General features: G+C 57.9%; 1 pseudogene; it reads left to right on the top strand.

Annotated features, from left to right (window-relative positions):
• Positions 1–449: 449 nt before the first annotated feature.
• On the top strand, positions 450–13,923 carry LOC143379461 (protein unc-93 homolog A-like; annotated as a pseudogene).
• Positions 13,924–14,381: the final 458 nt, after the last annotated feature.

Raw genomic sequence — 14,381 nt, 5'->3', positions numbered from 1 at the left:
AGTTGAACTCAGTGCCTTGGGGTTGACATTTATGCTTTGCTTTTTAGGACAGAAGAACCTTCCACATTCAGCACTGTTGACAACTTCTTTCCAGGTAGAAGGTAGGTAACATGCACATGTAGAATAGGAAGTGTATCACTTTGCCATAAGATCACACCTATCCAAAGTAAAGTGAAAGTGCCATCGTGTACCGGCTGAGAAGAGCCACCCGCACTGCCTCAGAGGAAGGGGTCGAGGTGAGATGCAGGAAGGTAAATGAGTAACACACCCTGGTGCTCCGGGGCCCAGTGTGACCAAGTTCATTAACTAGTAGCAGCCTTGACGGCTAGCACACTGTGACTCAGAGGGAGGACGGCACCCTGGCTCAGGTGGCTTCCCTGTGCCGACTTGCTTCTTGCAGGGAGCTCCACCTCTATGTGCCCACTGCCAGTGGACCCTGAGCCGGCACCATGGAGAGAAGCCTGAGGAACGTCCTCGTGGTCTCCTTTGGATTCCTCCTCCTCTTCACAGCCTATGGAGGTCTGCAGAACCTGCAGGTAGGTGTGGGACTTGGAACATGACCTTGACCTCTAAGCTTGTCCTGCCTCCAGAGCCACAGGCAACAGATAGTGCAAGGCCATTTCTTTTGTCAATGCACCCTAGACTCTCTTCGCCCCGTGCCTCTGAATTCTCCAGAACAGACTGTGTTTTAATACAAACCTGACAGCGTCAGTCCTACTTACATTTCCACGGGCTGTACACTGTGTGACCCTTGGACAAGCAGAGCCAGTGTCTCGAGAGAGTGCTTTAGAGGACGATTTGCCTTTGGTGGTCAGAAGGAGACACAAGAAAAATCCTGAATTCCATGGCTCCCTGCCCCTGGCTTTGTGCTCTGTGCAGAAATAACAATCTATCAAACCTTGCTAGACCTCATCGATCCCATGCTGCCTTTAAGCAAAAGTGTGAACCTGGGCAGAACAGTCTTCCTTCTGAACTACTGATGGACTGCTTCCTCCTGAGTCCGAGTCGTACAAACCCCATGGTTTCCAGAAGGCTCTGGTGCTGGTGCCATGGACCTGGGCTGAGTCGACATGACTTCAAGTCTGATCTTTCACTGGCAGTTAGACCTTCAGAGAGTTCCATGGACTGGCAGGAGGCAGGCCATCGCTGTCCCTGAGAGCAGTTTGCTCAGTGTTGCACCTTGTGGCCAGGGCTGTCACACAATGACACCGTTTTGGAACTTCTGGTGATGACCACAGTCTCCCATGGTTTGTCAACCAGGTCAAGAAGTGGCCTCCTACTGCATGCCCAGTATTGAACCAGAGTTCAGTACTGCTCCAGCGCTGCAGGAGGATCGGGAGAAGGGCCCTCTGCTTCCACGCAGAGGGAGGCCTTCCAGCAGCTTCTCTTGGTCCTCCTCCCAGGTGCTGAGGCCGGCGGGTGTCCCCACCTCCACACTTACAGGGAGCAGGGTGCCCGTCCCTGCTGTTGACAGGCTGCTGGCCTTACGCCACTTACCTGCAGTGTCCTTAGCACAAGAGGGCCTGTTACTAGGTTGGGGACCTGAGGTGGCCTTGAGCCCACAGGTCCTCGCACCCACACCACTCTCCTGCCTATTCCTCCCCCTCCTTGACAGGCCGGTCTTGTTTCCACAGAGCAGCCTCTACAGCGAGGATGGCATGGGGGTGGCGACGCTTGGCACGCTCTACGGCGCTGTCCTCCTGTCCTCCATGTTCCTTCCACCCATTCTCATCAAGAGATGTGGCTGCAAGTGGACCATTGTTGGCTCCATGTGCTGCTACGTGGCCTTCTCCCTGGGCAACTTCTACGCCAGCTGGTACCCGCCCTCCCGCCCCCCCACCTCCTGGTTTGCAGGACTCTGGTGGCACCTGACTGCGCTCCTCTGTGCTGGTCCCTTCAGTTTCTGCGGGAGGCTGACTGGCAGCCCCCTCCCCACTTTCCCACCAGGACTTCCCTGCCTTCCCGAAGGCTCCCTCTCTTCCTCCTGACCTCCAGTGCTGACCTCTTCCTGGGATCTGTCCACGGCCCTCAGCTTCCCTTGCACCCCACGGGCTCCATGGCCCCAGTAATGGCAGGAAGAACCTAATTCAGTTGAGGAGGGTGAGTCTGGGAGGCGTGGCCAGGATCAAGGGCAGGGATGCAGGGGCCACCCATTGCCCTTTCTGCAGGTTCACCTTGATCCCCACCTCCATCTTGCTGGGGCTGGGAGCGGCCCCCCTGTGGTCTGCTCAGTGCACCTACCTCACGGTCCTGGGGAACACGCATGCACAGGAAGTGGGCGAGCTCGGCGAGGACGTGGTGAACCAGTACTTCGGCATCTTCTTCCTCATCTTCCAGTCCTCTGGGGTGTGGGGCAACTTGATCTCCTCTCTGGTGTTTGGGCAGACTCCCACTCAAGGTAAGGGAAGAACAGGGTGTCCCTGGTGACCTCCAAGAGGGCGGACAGCACGTAGGCACTTGCCCTTGTTCCCAGAGGAGGCCCTCAGCTGGCCCCAGCTGCAGAGTCACATGCGGACCCTGCTCCTCCAAGGACAGTCAGGGTCTGAAGATCCATCTCCACACGTTGCCCCCTCCCAGGGAGCAAGGGTCCATGGAGTCATGGCTTCCTTGGGGGCAAAGAACAGGTTTGCCTGACTATTTCCTATGGAATTAATCCATGGGCAGCTTTTTAAAGTTCTGTTGCCAGTCCTTCCTGTAACAAGAGGTGCACTCATGGCGGAGCCCTGCGTCACCTGCCTTAAGTGTCCCTTGCCCAGCTGTGATGTGGAATGTGACTTGCACACCACCGTGTGGAGGATCTCAGTCTGGCCAGAGGAGTTGGGCAGGAGCCGGCCCTGGGGGAAAGGCTCTGGCCTCTTGCTGCTGTCGGGTTGACCCTGTCCTGCAGCCTGGCCCAGCTCCTGCTCTCCCAGGTAGAGCCCAGCTTTGGGAAGCTGTAGCCAAACCTCCTGCTCTTTCCAGAGCACCATCATCACTGGCTACTGGCATCCCCACAGGGAAACCACAGGGGCTTGGTTCTTGCTGTCCCCCAGCAGGGAGGGCTACGTCTGGGCCCTGGCGAGTGCAGCAGCAGGCTCACTGGACATTCAGGCCTGGGAGCTGAGGGCAGGAACCCAGGGCACACATCCTCAGGGCCAGCGGGGTTTCCGCACCCACTGCCTGGTGCCCTCAGCTCTCATGGCCTTCCGTCCCTGTGCTGCACGTCTCGCCAGACAGTGCTGTGAGGTCACTGTCACGAGGCTGTGCCATGCAGACCCTGGACACCGACTGTGGTGCGTTAGGAGAGGGCACGAAGTAGCCAGGCCCACGCTGCGTGTGCTCTTCCCTGTCTCGGCAGAAAGCGGATTTGACCCTCTCCCTCCCTGATGAGGGGTCTTGAGATCAGGGTGTGCCTAAGGGTGAACGTGCCCTGGTCCTTGTCAAACAGCTGGGTCCTTCCACGTCCTGCCTCAGAGGCTCCACCACCCTGCGCCCTGTTCCCATTCCGACGCCCAGGACTCTCTATCACCAGGACTCTCATAGGCTGTTTGCTCCTTGCCGCAGTCCGGCTGCAGCAGAATAAGAGGGGGGTGACGAATGACTTGTGTACATTGATGCAGCAGGAGTGAGAGCCGTTTATTGTAGGACAACCGAGGTATTTATACATTTTACACAGCTTATCTTAATTAGCATAAACTAGATACAGCAGTCAACCAATAAGGAATCTCCACACTTAATGGCTCGCTTTTGTTACTTTACAAACCACTCCCTCTGGCATTTGGCCAGGCGCCATCCAGACTTGTTTACAGACTTTAACATTTCTCTGGCAAAATAACAGGTGCCAATCTGACTTGTTTACAGACCTTAACACTCCTGACCCCACAGAGGCCACCCCAGAGGAGCACCCCGAGTCTTGTGGGGCCAACGACTGCCTGATGGCCACAGCACCCACCAACAGCACCCACCGCCCCTCCCAGGAGCTGATCTACACACTGCTGGGCATCTACACCGGTACGTGTCCTGAGCCCAAGAGAGTCCCACGAAGGCCAAGCCCAGCCGCTTCCTGGGTTGAAGAGCACCTTCCCAGCTCCTAAGTGGTCCGTCTCCGTTCAGCACCCCTGCCCTGTGTGGTCTGGAGGTCTTCAGGGGCTTCTCTTTGGAAAGCAGGCCTGTGGGCCAGCGCTACCCTGCAGGGTGCCCGTGACATTTAAATCTCTTCTCATCCCCAGAGCCCCATGCACTGGCCATCAGCCACATTCCAACCAATTAAATCCCACAGTCTGTTTCTAAGGCTCCCTAGCCACACTTGGCCAGCTCACTGGCCACAGCCAGCTCACTAGGCAAGCAGCTACCACAGACCCCATCCAGGGGACCAAGGCATTGAGGACCAACTCCATCCAGGTGACCCTGAAAGGCCAGGAAGGGTTGATGGAGGTGCGACTGGGGGGACACTGTGGGCTGTCTGAGACAGGTGGTCAGACTGGTCAAGGCTACTGTGAAAGACCCAAGGATAAGGGCAGATCTGTTTCCTGGGCAGATTTTCATATCCACCTGATGTGCGGATGCAGGAAAGCTGGGTGGTGACCAGCCAGCAGGGAGCCACAACCCAGAGGAGCAGCGAGGGGCACAGGCAGCATCTGGACAGTGAGGACAAGACCAGTGGGTGTGTGTGCAGACACAGGGAGAAGTGGCTGAGGCCAACCAGCCTGCAGGGATTTGGCTTGATGGGGCAGATGACCCTTCAGAGTGTACAGGGGACCAGATACAGGAGAGGGTCTGGGGGCATCTAGGGGCCAAGTTTGAAATCTCAGGAGGAGATGAGTTTTTAGGGAGGAAGAAGCAGGAAGGACTTCAGGGAGGACGGTCCATAGCCTGGGCGACTCAGTGCTCACAGGCTGGCCAGGGCATGGGAGCCCTGCAGAAGACGGAAAAGCAAACGGGGAGTCAGAGCACACAAGAGAGCAGAAGCAGCAGGGAGTGGGTGTGAGAGGGTCAGAGGGACCAAGAGCCTGGAGGTTCAGGAGCATGGCTGGACAGCAGAGACTGGTGACCCTCCAAGGTGTCTGAGGCCGGATGAGTGGCTGGGAAGGAGAATGGAGGGTGTGGAGGGAGTCGGTGAGGAGCGGGCTGTGGTCTGTGCTTTCCCGTGGGTTCCCAGGTTCTGTGGGTCTGGTGCTGGGGACAGGGGTAGAGGTCAGCCAGGCCTGAGCTTTCCGCTTTCCCTGCATTTCCTTCCCTGTCCCCCACGGGAGCAGGTAGGCCCAGCTCACGGCAGTGTCCAGGCTGAGCTGAGATCACGTCCCTCCTCTGCACTCTCTAGTTGGACAACCAAGAGCAGAGACCATGGCTCCAGGACTCCAGACCTGGGGTGACCACCCTGAGAGATGGATCTGGGAGTGGACATTAGGCTCCTGGCATCCCCTGGTCTCAAGAAACTGCTCGTTCTGTCTTCACCCGGGGAAGGCCAGAGACGTGGGTCAGTCAACGCTAACGCAGTATTCTCGGCAGCAGGTGGTAGCAGGATGTGGCCACAGGCCGAGTGCTGACCCAGATCTAGAGGAGTGGCACAGACCACAGGAGACCCCCTCGGCACGTCCGTGGCTCGCGGGCCCTCCTTCCCTCCTGCCCTGCACGGGTGGCACCCTCAGGCCACCTTCAAGTCCTCCTTTGCCTTAGCCCCAGGTGCTGCTCATTAGATAGATACTTGGCACCTGCAGAGCACGGTGACTTAGTGACCTCAGGCTCCCTGAGCATTGTACTCATGAAGTAGTTTCTGGCAGCCAGTTTCTTTAGGGCGAGAGCGTTACCTGCACAACATCCCCCACCGCCTTGAGGGAACTGGGTCACATGGTGTCTGCACACACCTGGCTCCTAGCAAAGGTGTGTGGCTTCTGCATGCTGACCTGCCTCTCCCAAGCTCCCGTCTCCGCAGAGGAGAGGAAACCATGATTTCCCCCTGATTCACACGCAGCCAGACTCCAGGCTTCCTCTGGAGGGGCCTGTTCAGCTGGGGATGCCAGGGAGCTCCTGTGCCCCACACCCAGCTGTCGGTTGGGCGAGTGGTGAAGGCCCTGACGTGGCTGGTGAGGGCTGGTCAGCTGCAGAGCTCGGTGAGCCTCCCCAGTGCCCCTTGGTCATGAAAGGGGAGGGGTGGCAAGGTCAGAGAGACGGAGACGAATCCTTCACACCAACTTCAAGGAGGGCAGGTCTGAGATACTCGCCCTGGGAAGGAGTCCTTGCAAAGTGTTCTGAGGGCCAGCGGTGCCAGGAGGAAGGGAAAGACCAGACTCCCTCCGTCTAGCCTGTGCCACCCACACGGGGTCATCCCTGTTGCCAGAAAGCCGAGAACCGGCTGGGAGTGAAAGGGACTCTGTGGAGAGACACCACCTGCAGCAGCTTGGCCCCACCCAGAGCAGGGCTGAGGCACAGGAGGGCGGGCCAGGGGCAGGCGGGGAGGAGGGGACTCACTGGCTCCTGAGGCCTGGCACCTGGGGGTCCAGGATGCTCCCTCGGAGCGGATCCCATCACTGTTAGAAACAGCAGTTTACACAGCAGCCCGCTGACGTGGTTCAGATAAAAGGCTGTGCAGCCCCTCAGCACTGTCCCTCCGCCCCAGTCTGCTTCTCTCCAGTCCTTCAGGGCACATAGGGACTAAATCCCCATGTCCCCCTTGCTGAGCACGGGTGGCGCATGGTCAGCACCTGGCTCAGCACTTGCTTTGTCTCTTCTTTACTGATCTTGGTGGCCTCTTCCACCTGGGTAATAGAGTTCTGTCCTTATCCCCTGCAGCGAACGTGACCCACTGTGATGGCATCCACTCCATTTAACCAGTTCCCACCAAAGTATTTTAGGCAAAAGATTCAAAATAAACACGAGAGTAGCACATGGTACCCTGATGGGACTTGTTTTCCTAAAAAGTCTGCTGTCGGTAGACATTGCTGCAGGAATTCAGACAGACGGTGGCCTGTTGTGTCTCCTGTGCCCGTGAAGACAGTGCGGGTCCATGGCAGGTTCCCCGTGGAAGCCTGGAGGCCCCACGTTGACCACGAGCAACATGTGTGTCTGTGTGGCTAGGCACGTGGGGTCCCAGGCTTGGCTGAGGTCTGGTGTGTCTGACGGCACCTGCGTCTGGACTGGGAGAACCTGTGGGAAGGGAAGAAGCGGCTGGGTGAGTCCTGTCCACACTGAAGCTCCCTGCCCCTCTGCCCCTTTCAGCGATTGGCGTCCTGGCCATCCTGCTGACAGCCGTGTTTCTGGAAGCCACAGAGGACAGTGAATCCCAGAACGAGGCCGAGACGAAGCCATCACGCCTTGGGTCCACCTTACTGTCAACCTTCAAGCTCTTCAGGGACAAGCGCCTGTGCCTCCTGACCCTGCTGCCGATGTACAGTGGACTGCAGCAGGGGTTCCTCTCTGGAGAGTACACCAGGGTAGGCCCTGCAGCAGCTCATGCAGTCACCGCCCGACTGGTGCCCCTGCCCCGTCTGCACCTGAAGGGACACAGGGTCCCAGGGCCACCTACCCAGGTCCAGGGTGGGAACAGCCCACAGAGGTCCTGGCCCTGGCAGGGCTGAGTGTGTGACTCAGCCCCAAGTACCTTCAGACCCACAGGCCCTCTCAGGTCCTGGGTGGGAGTTGACATCCCTGTCCCCACCACACTCTGGGCATTATGTAACCTTGAGAGGGCCACAATCAAGGCTGGACTGGCTAGTCTGGGTCACCTAGGCCTGCCCTCCAGGGCTTGGTCCTCCTGCCTCATTCCCACCACCCCGCCTCCCTGGCCGAGCTGCCTACCAGCACCATTGGGGCAGCTGCCCATTCAGACTGAATTTCAGATCAAGGACAAGCATCCTTGAGGGACGATTGTGCCCCAGAACTGTCTGGTGTGGTGAATTGCGTGTGTCAGTGCTATACGGAGGGCAGTCTCCGGTGTGGAGGGAGGGTCTCGAAGGTTCCAAAGAGGCAAACAGGACAACCCAAAGTCCACTTGGCCTTTGGACACCCCAAAGCCATCAGGGCTGTCCGTGCCCCAGCCCAGGTGAGCAGTCTCCATGTGGGCTGCCGTCAGCCCAGCCCTTCTCCTGGGTGTCTGCCTTGGTCCTGCCCAGGATGGCAGTGTGTGCTGAGGGTGCCCAGGGACTTCCTGTGACTGGCAGGGCAGCATCTCAGCTCCTGGCCTCTCCTGCTAGACCCCAATTTTCAAACCATCTTCTTCTGTCTTTAGGGCCAGTAGGAAGTGATGGGGTTGGTGGACGATTGTCCCTCCCAGTGCCGTGGGTCGATGCCTAGACGGTGATACCGGGCACAGAACGGGGAGGACTCCACGTAGAAGTCTGTCCACTCGCTCTCTTTTCAGCTGTGACCCTGGGGGGGATGTCCCTACGGTCACGAGTGTCGTCCCCTGTGCTGGGCCTGCAGACAGGAGTGTGCCTGCTGTCCCAGGGCCAGTGGTTCTCAGCAGCACAGGGAGTTCGGGCTGGAGCCACAGAGGAGCGTGGGCCCTGCTGACGGCCCCCTGTGCTTCCTGCAGTCCTTCGTCACCTGCGTCCTGGGCATCCAGTTTGTGGGCTACGTGATGATCTGCTTCTCTGCGTCACTGCGCTCTGCTCTCTGTTGTTTGGGAGGCTCTCCCACTACACGGGCAGGAGAGCCATCTACGTGCTGGGTAGGTGGCCCCCTCCCAGTTCGGCAGTGGAAGGGGGGGACTGCTCAGACAGGGGGTGGGGACTGATGGCACAGGTGCCACCCAGTAGCTCGGAGGCCCAGGAGCTCCGTAGAAACATTTGACCAGGGCCCTAGGCTCACCCTCATGAGAAGCCCCTCTGCAGTCACTGAGTCTAAGTCCCCTCAGCTTAGGAGCCACCTGAGGTCCAGAGAAGACAGCCTATAACCCCCCAGGCTGAGGCAGCTGCAGTCCACGGGACAGGTTCTCTGAGGCAGGTTTGGAGCCCAGAGGTCCACCCGGATCAGGTGGCACAATGCCCCAGCTTGCTCAAGAGACCTGCGGTCCCCTCACACTGTGGTGACGGCTAAGCAGGGGGCAGAGGAGGAAATGTGGCTCCTCTGCTGGGGTCTAAGCACTGCGTGTCCTGGCCCCTCCCTCTGTCCCAGGTGCAGCCACCCACCTCTCCTGCATCTTGGCCCTCCTTCTGTGGCGTCCACGCTCCTCCCAGATGGCAGTGTTCTTCCTGCTCCCCGGCCTCTGGGGCATGGGGGACGTTGTCTGGCAGACGCAGAACAATGGTGAGTGAGCAGAGCCCAGCCCCTTGGCCCCCTTGCTCAGTCACTGGGCAGATGGCAGGGGAGTGGACAGCCGCTGGTGTGGCCGCCAGACCCCAGCCAGCCCAAGGCTCCGTCAGAGGCCAGGTGCTTGCGTGGGGGAAGGGAGAGGGAGCCCGGACTGTGAGGGCTTCTCACCGAGCTCTGGGTCTGCAGTATGTCTCTGAGTGTCTGTTCAGCTCCAGCTGTGCAGGGTGAGCCACCTGCATGGCCTGGTGGTCCCTGGGTGACCAGAAGCTGAGCAGAGGGGGAGGAGGAGAGAGGCCTGCAGGGTTCAGAGAGTGGGCCAGATACAGGCACCAGATCACAGGATGGGTGACCTTGACGCCAGGCCATGGGAAATGGTGAGGCAGACACTGGTGGTCCCGCCCCCCACCCCGGCACAGATGTGGGACAGGACCAGAATGCCAAGGAGAGGTGACAGGGTCCAGGTGCAGCCCCACAGAACTGTCCCCAGGGACCCCTGATGTACTTGGGGGACTGGTGACTGGGAGGAAGTAGAACACCCATGATGATGGCAGGAGTCACAGGCCTAAGTCCTCATCCAGTTCGGTGGCAGGACTGGGGTCGGGGGAAGCAGCGTGGAGAGTGGAAATTTAACTCGGCCCCCACCCCCATGGTTATGGAGAGAGCCCTGACCCAGACAGTGGAGCCCTGACCCAGACAGTGGTGTCCTGACCCAGACAGTGGAGCCCTGACCCAGACAGTGGAGCCCTGACCCAGACAGTGGTGTGCTGACCCAGACAGTGGAGCCCTGACCCAGACAGTGGTGTCCTGACCCAGACAGTGGTGTCCTGACCCAGACAGTGGAGCCCTGACCCAGACAGTGGAGCCCTGACCCAGACAGTGGTGTCCTGACCCAGACAGTGGAGCCCTGACCCAGACAGTGGTGTGCTGACCCAGACAGTGGTGTGCTGACCCAGGCAGTGGTGTCCTGACCCAGACAGTGGTGTGCTGACCCAGACAGTGGTGTGCTGACCCAGACAGTGGAGCCCTGACCCAGACAGTGGTGTCCTGACCCAGACAGTGGAGCCCTGACCCAGACAGTGGTGTCCTGACCCAGACAGTGGAGCCCTGACCCAGACAGTGGTGTCCTGACCCAGGCAGTAGTGCTGGCGAGGCTCCCGGGGAAGTGGCAGCTGAGGTCAGGGGTGTGGGCCTCTGTGCAGTTGGATGACTCTGCTTCCTGCAGAGAGAGTGAGCAGATTTGCAGGGAGGGCACTCGGGAGAGCAGGAAGCAGATGTTCTTGGGCGATGGGGGTGGGAGCAGGGGTGTATGTCTGGCTGGTGGTTGAAAAGGGCAGGGAGCCCTCTGGCCTGCATTTCCACCTCAGGGAAGGAGGGTGCCCCAAGCAGACAGCACTGTGTCTGGCAGATCTTGCAGTGACGGGATCACAGGGCCCCTTGGAGGGACATGGCTCAGAAAAGCCCTGTCAAGGGAAGACCTTGAGACGGCACTGTTCCACCCTTACCCAGGAGACACTGGGGGATTAGAAATTCAATAAAGAAAATCTGCAAACCAGCTACACCCCAGTGTGCCAGGTAGGGGACGGCTTTCCCCTGACACTTGGTATAAAAGTACACAGTCCCCTCAGATCCTGGACTGGACCCCAGGACAGGTCCTTTCCCATGACCCGAATGTTCTTCCTGTTCACGGAGCAGCTTCAATGCCAGCCCTGGGCTTCGGAGCTGGTCTCCTGACCCTCCCTACGACCTCAGTGGAGGCAGTGACTTTGGTGAAACCTGCACCACAGAGACAAATGTGATTTACTGAGTGACATAATCATGTCACATCTAAATTTTTAAATTTTTACTTTGAGACAGGGTCTCAGTAGGTTGCTCACAGCCTCTCTAAGTGGCCGAGGCTGCTGTGAACCTACAATCCCCCTGTTTCAGCCTCCTGAGCCACTGGGATTACAGGCATGTGCCGCCACACCTGGCAGGAGCATCCTCTAAAATACTTCTGCACTCCAAGTCAAGAAGGAACTGGCTAAACAGCTCCACAGCTTCCATACTGTCACTCTCTAGATGTTTAACAGGATTGTAGTGAGAATGTTTGCATTTTTTCCTCCCTGAGGCACACAAACAATTGTGTTAATTCCTTTCTTTATATTGACATAGAACATACTCTCAGGCAAAAAAAAAAAAAAAAAAAAAAAAAAAAAAGTCAAAATTGGGCAAAGTTACTAAGAGCCCAGGCATAACAAATGCTGACGTCCAGTGAATGACTAGAACAAGGGACCCTTGGATAAGGGGTAGTTTCAGGTGGAATGACTTCTGTATTTTGTAGTAGGGTACATTGTTTTCTTTTCCAAACACGTAACTCCTAGGGGAGAACAGTTATTCTCATGTACTTGGTGATGTCTCCCGGAGTGTGTTTGCAGGTAGCCGTCATGGCCAGGAGAGGCATTTTAACTCTGGGTCTCTGCTGCTGGCTCCCCTGAGCTCCCCTGAGCTCCCCAGACCTTGCCCTGCTCTAGAAGGCACAGCCCCCCATCCAAGGTGGTGCATAGCTATATTCCCAGCATCTCAGGAGGCTGAGGCAGGAGGATCACCAGCTCAAGGCAGCCTCAGCATCTCAGCAACACCCTGTCACAGGGCTTGGGAAGACCCAACTTCTCCATGCTGGTGGGGACTCCCCTCTGCGTGGGAATATCAGGAGAGGGGGAGGAGCAGGGGGAGGGGGAGGGCTGGCAGAGAGACTAGAATGTGTCTAGGCAGGAGGGGGAGGGAGGTGTCGAGGCTGTCAGGATGGCCTCGTGCATACTGGGAAGGCTCTGTGGCAGCTCAGGGGCTAAGGGTGGTCTTTGTGAAGAGGGTGGGAGAAGCAGCAGGCTGGGCGGAGCTGGACAGTGACCTGGAGACACTGGGGCAGGTCCTCATGTCATCTTATAAGCTGGCCTCCCAGAGGCACCTGCTCCTCTGTCCTGTCCAGAGATGGGATTCTAGCAGACCTCATGTAGGTGTGTCCAAAATCACACCCAGAGGGACAGGAAGCTGAGTGGCTGACTTTCATCTGCAAGCTTTTATCAGACTGCGTGAGTTTGCAGCAGCTGCCAGTCCCACCGTAGCCAGGGGACTTGACAGCACTCACGTTTGTGGGGGCCTGAGTTGGACAGCCAGTGTGGTCAGGGCTGCTGCCCGCTGAGGCCCGTCTCTGAGCTTGCAGATGGCCTCCCTCCCCATGTCCTCAAAGTGATACTTCTGGGAGTCTGTGGCCTGATTTCCTCTGCTGGAAGGACACTGCCCATATCTGATTAGGGCCACCTAGGTGGTCTCATTGAACTTAGTAATCTCTGCCAAGACCCTGTCTCCAAATAGGAGCACACTCTGAGCTACTTGGGTTAGGACTTCAAAATAAGGATCCTGGGAGAGGTTAAGTGGTCCCAGCCCTGGGAAGACAACGTAGTCTCCATCCACCTAGTCAGGCCCTTCTGATCTATACCAGCCCCGTGGGGCCCTTAATCAGCACCGGTCCTGTGAGGCCACTTTAATGAGGCTTTCCTGGATTCGTATTGATCAATCTACCCCCATCCTACCAGGACACCGTGACCTATCCCCATCCAGGGAGCCACGTTACCCCATCCCGATCCTCGGCAGCCTTTCTCATCAGCACCGTCCTGTGAGGACCTCCTATCCACACGAGCTCCTTCACCAGGCCAGGGGCCTTCCACCCCGGATCTGTTGGTGGAATTCTTCTGCTCTAAGTCCTCAGGATAACCCCCAAACATGTCTACTTCTGTGTGACCATTAAGAATGAGATCATGCCAGGCGGGGTGGCGCACCTCTGTGATCCCAGTGGCTTGAGAGGCTGAGGCAGGAGGATCGCAAGTTCAAAGCCAGCCTCAGCAGAAGTGAGGTGTTTAGCAACTCAGTGAGACCCTGTCTCTAAATAAGATCAAAATAGGGCTGGGAAGTGGCTCAGGGGTTGAGTGTCCGAGAGTTCAATCCCTGGTTACCTCCCTCCAAAAAAATAAAATAAAACTTTCATAGAATAAATAAAAAAAACACTTAAGATGTTAAGAAAAAGAGTGACTAAAAGGGAAAAATCCTCCAAGGATTGGAATGAAAATCCCAGATGTAGGAGTAGCCTTACTGCTGCCCTCTGAAAACTCAGCGCTTCGGTCCTGGCTTGGCCAGCTCCTCAGCAGCTTCCCAGAAGGTCCCTGAGTGAAGCAGCCAGGCTGGGCCTGGCCTCGCTGGCTCCTGGCTGGGGAGGGTGCTGTCCCTGGCCAGGCCTGGCTGTGCAGCCCCCTCTGTCGGCTGGGGTTCCTGGTCTGTAGGGAGGGCTGGTCGGAAAGTCCAGTTCTGAGGGGACTGGGCAGCGGCAGAGCGCTCTGTCGCCGACGTCCTCCTGGCGCTGGGTCGGCGCAGGTTTTCACGCCGCCTCCCCTTGCAGCTCTCTTTGGCACCCTGTTCCAGAGGAACAAGGAAGCGGCTTTCGCCAGTTATCGCATTTGGGAGGCCCTGGGCTTCGTCGCCGCCTTCGGCTACAGCTCCTTTCTCTGTGTCAGTGTCAAGCTCTACATCCTGCTGGGCGTCCTGGCAGTGGCCATGGTCTCCTACGGGACTGTTGAGTACCTGGAATCCAGGAGCCCGGTCAAGACCCTCACGGCCACACAGACCAGCCAAGCAGTGGAGGAAGAGACGGGGACAGCGATGTGACAGCAGTGGGCCATGGTGAGGGACTTCCACCACCCGAGTTCCAAAGGGGTGCGGCGAGCCAGCTGAACGCAGGGAGGCAGCCTCCTGAGCCCACAGAGGGTCTCCACACTCACATGGCAGATTCAGCACTTGCTTCCTGTCCAATGCTTATCTCCCAGAGGCTCGCACACCATCAGGAACCGGGCCGCCCTGAACAGGGCCATGCACACACCTGGACCTCCTGGGTAAAGAGGTGCTGGACTGCATTGCACCTGCAGTGCAAGGGGTTTTGACCTCCGCCTGGATAGAAAGGTGCAGCTCTGGGGGTGGGCGTCACCCGATGGGGTTGAATCACACCCCCTGTGGGTTGTCAGCCTATCCTTTGCCCTTTTGTGGATAGAATGTTCCATGGGTTAGCCCCCCCATTAATAAAACCCGGGTTTGAGGCAGGCTCCCCCTCTGTCTTGCCTGTCTTGCCT

Source organism: Callospermophilus lateralis, chromosome 13 (genome assembly GCF_048772815.1).
Source record: "Callospermophilus lateralis isolate mCalLat2 chromosome 13, mCalLat2.hap1, whole genome shotgun sequence".
In the NCBI taxonomy this organism is placed as follows: domain Eukaryota; kingdom Metazoa; phylum Chordata; class Mammalia; order Rodentia; family Sciuridae; genus Callospermophilus; species Callospermophilus lateralis.
Note: the sequence above shows the minus strand (reverse complement) of the source record. Positions and strands in the feature narration are given on the sequence as shown.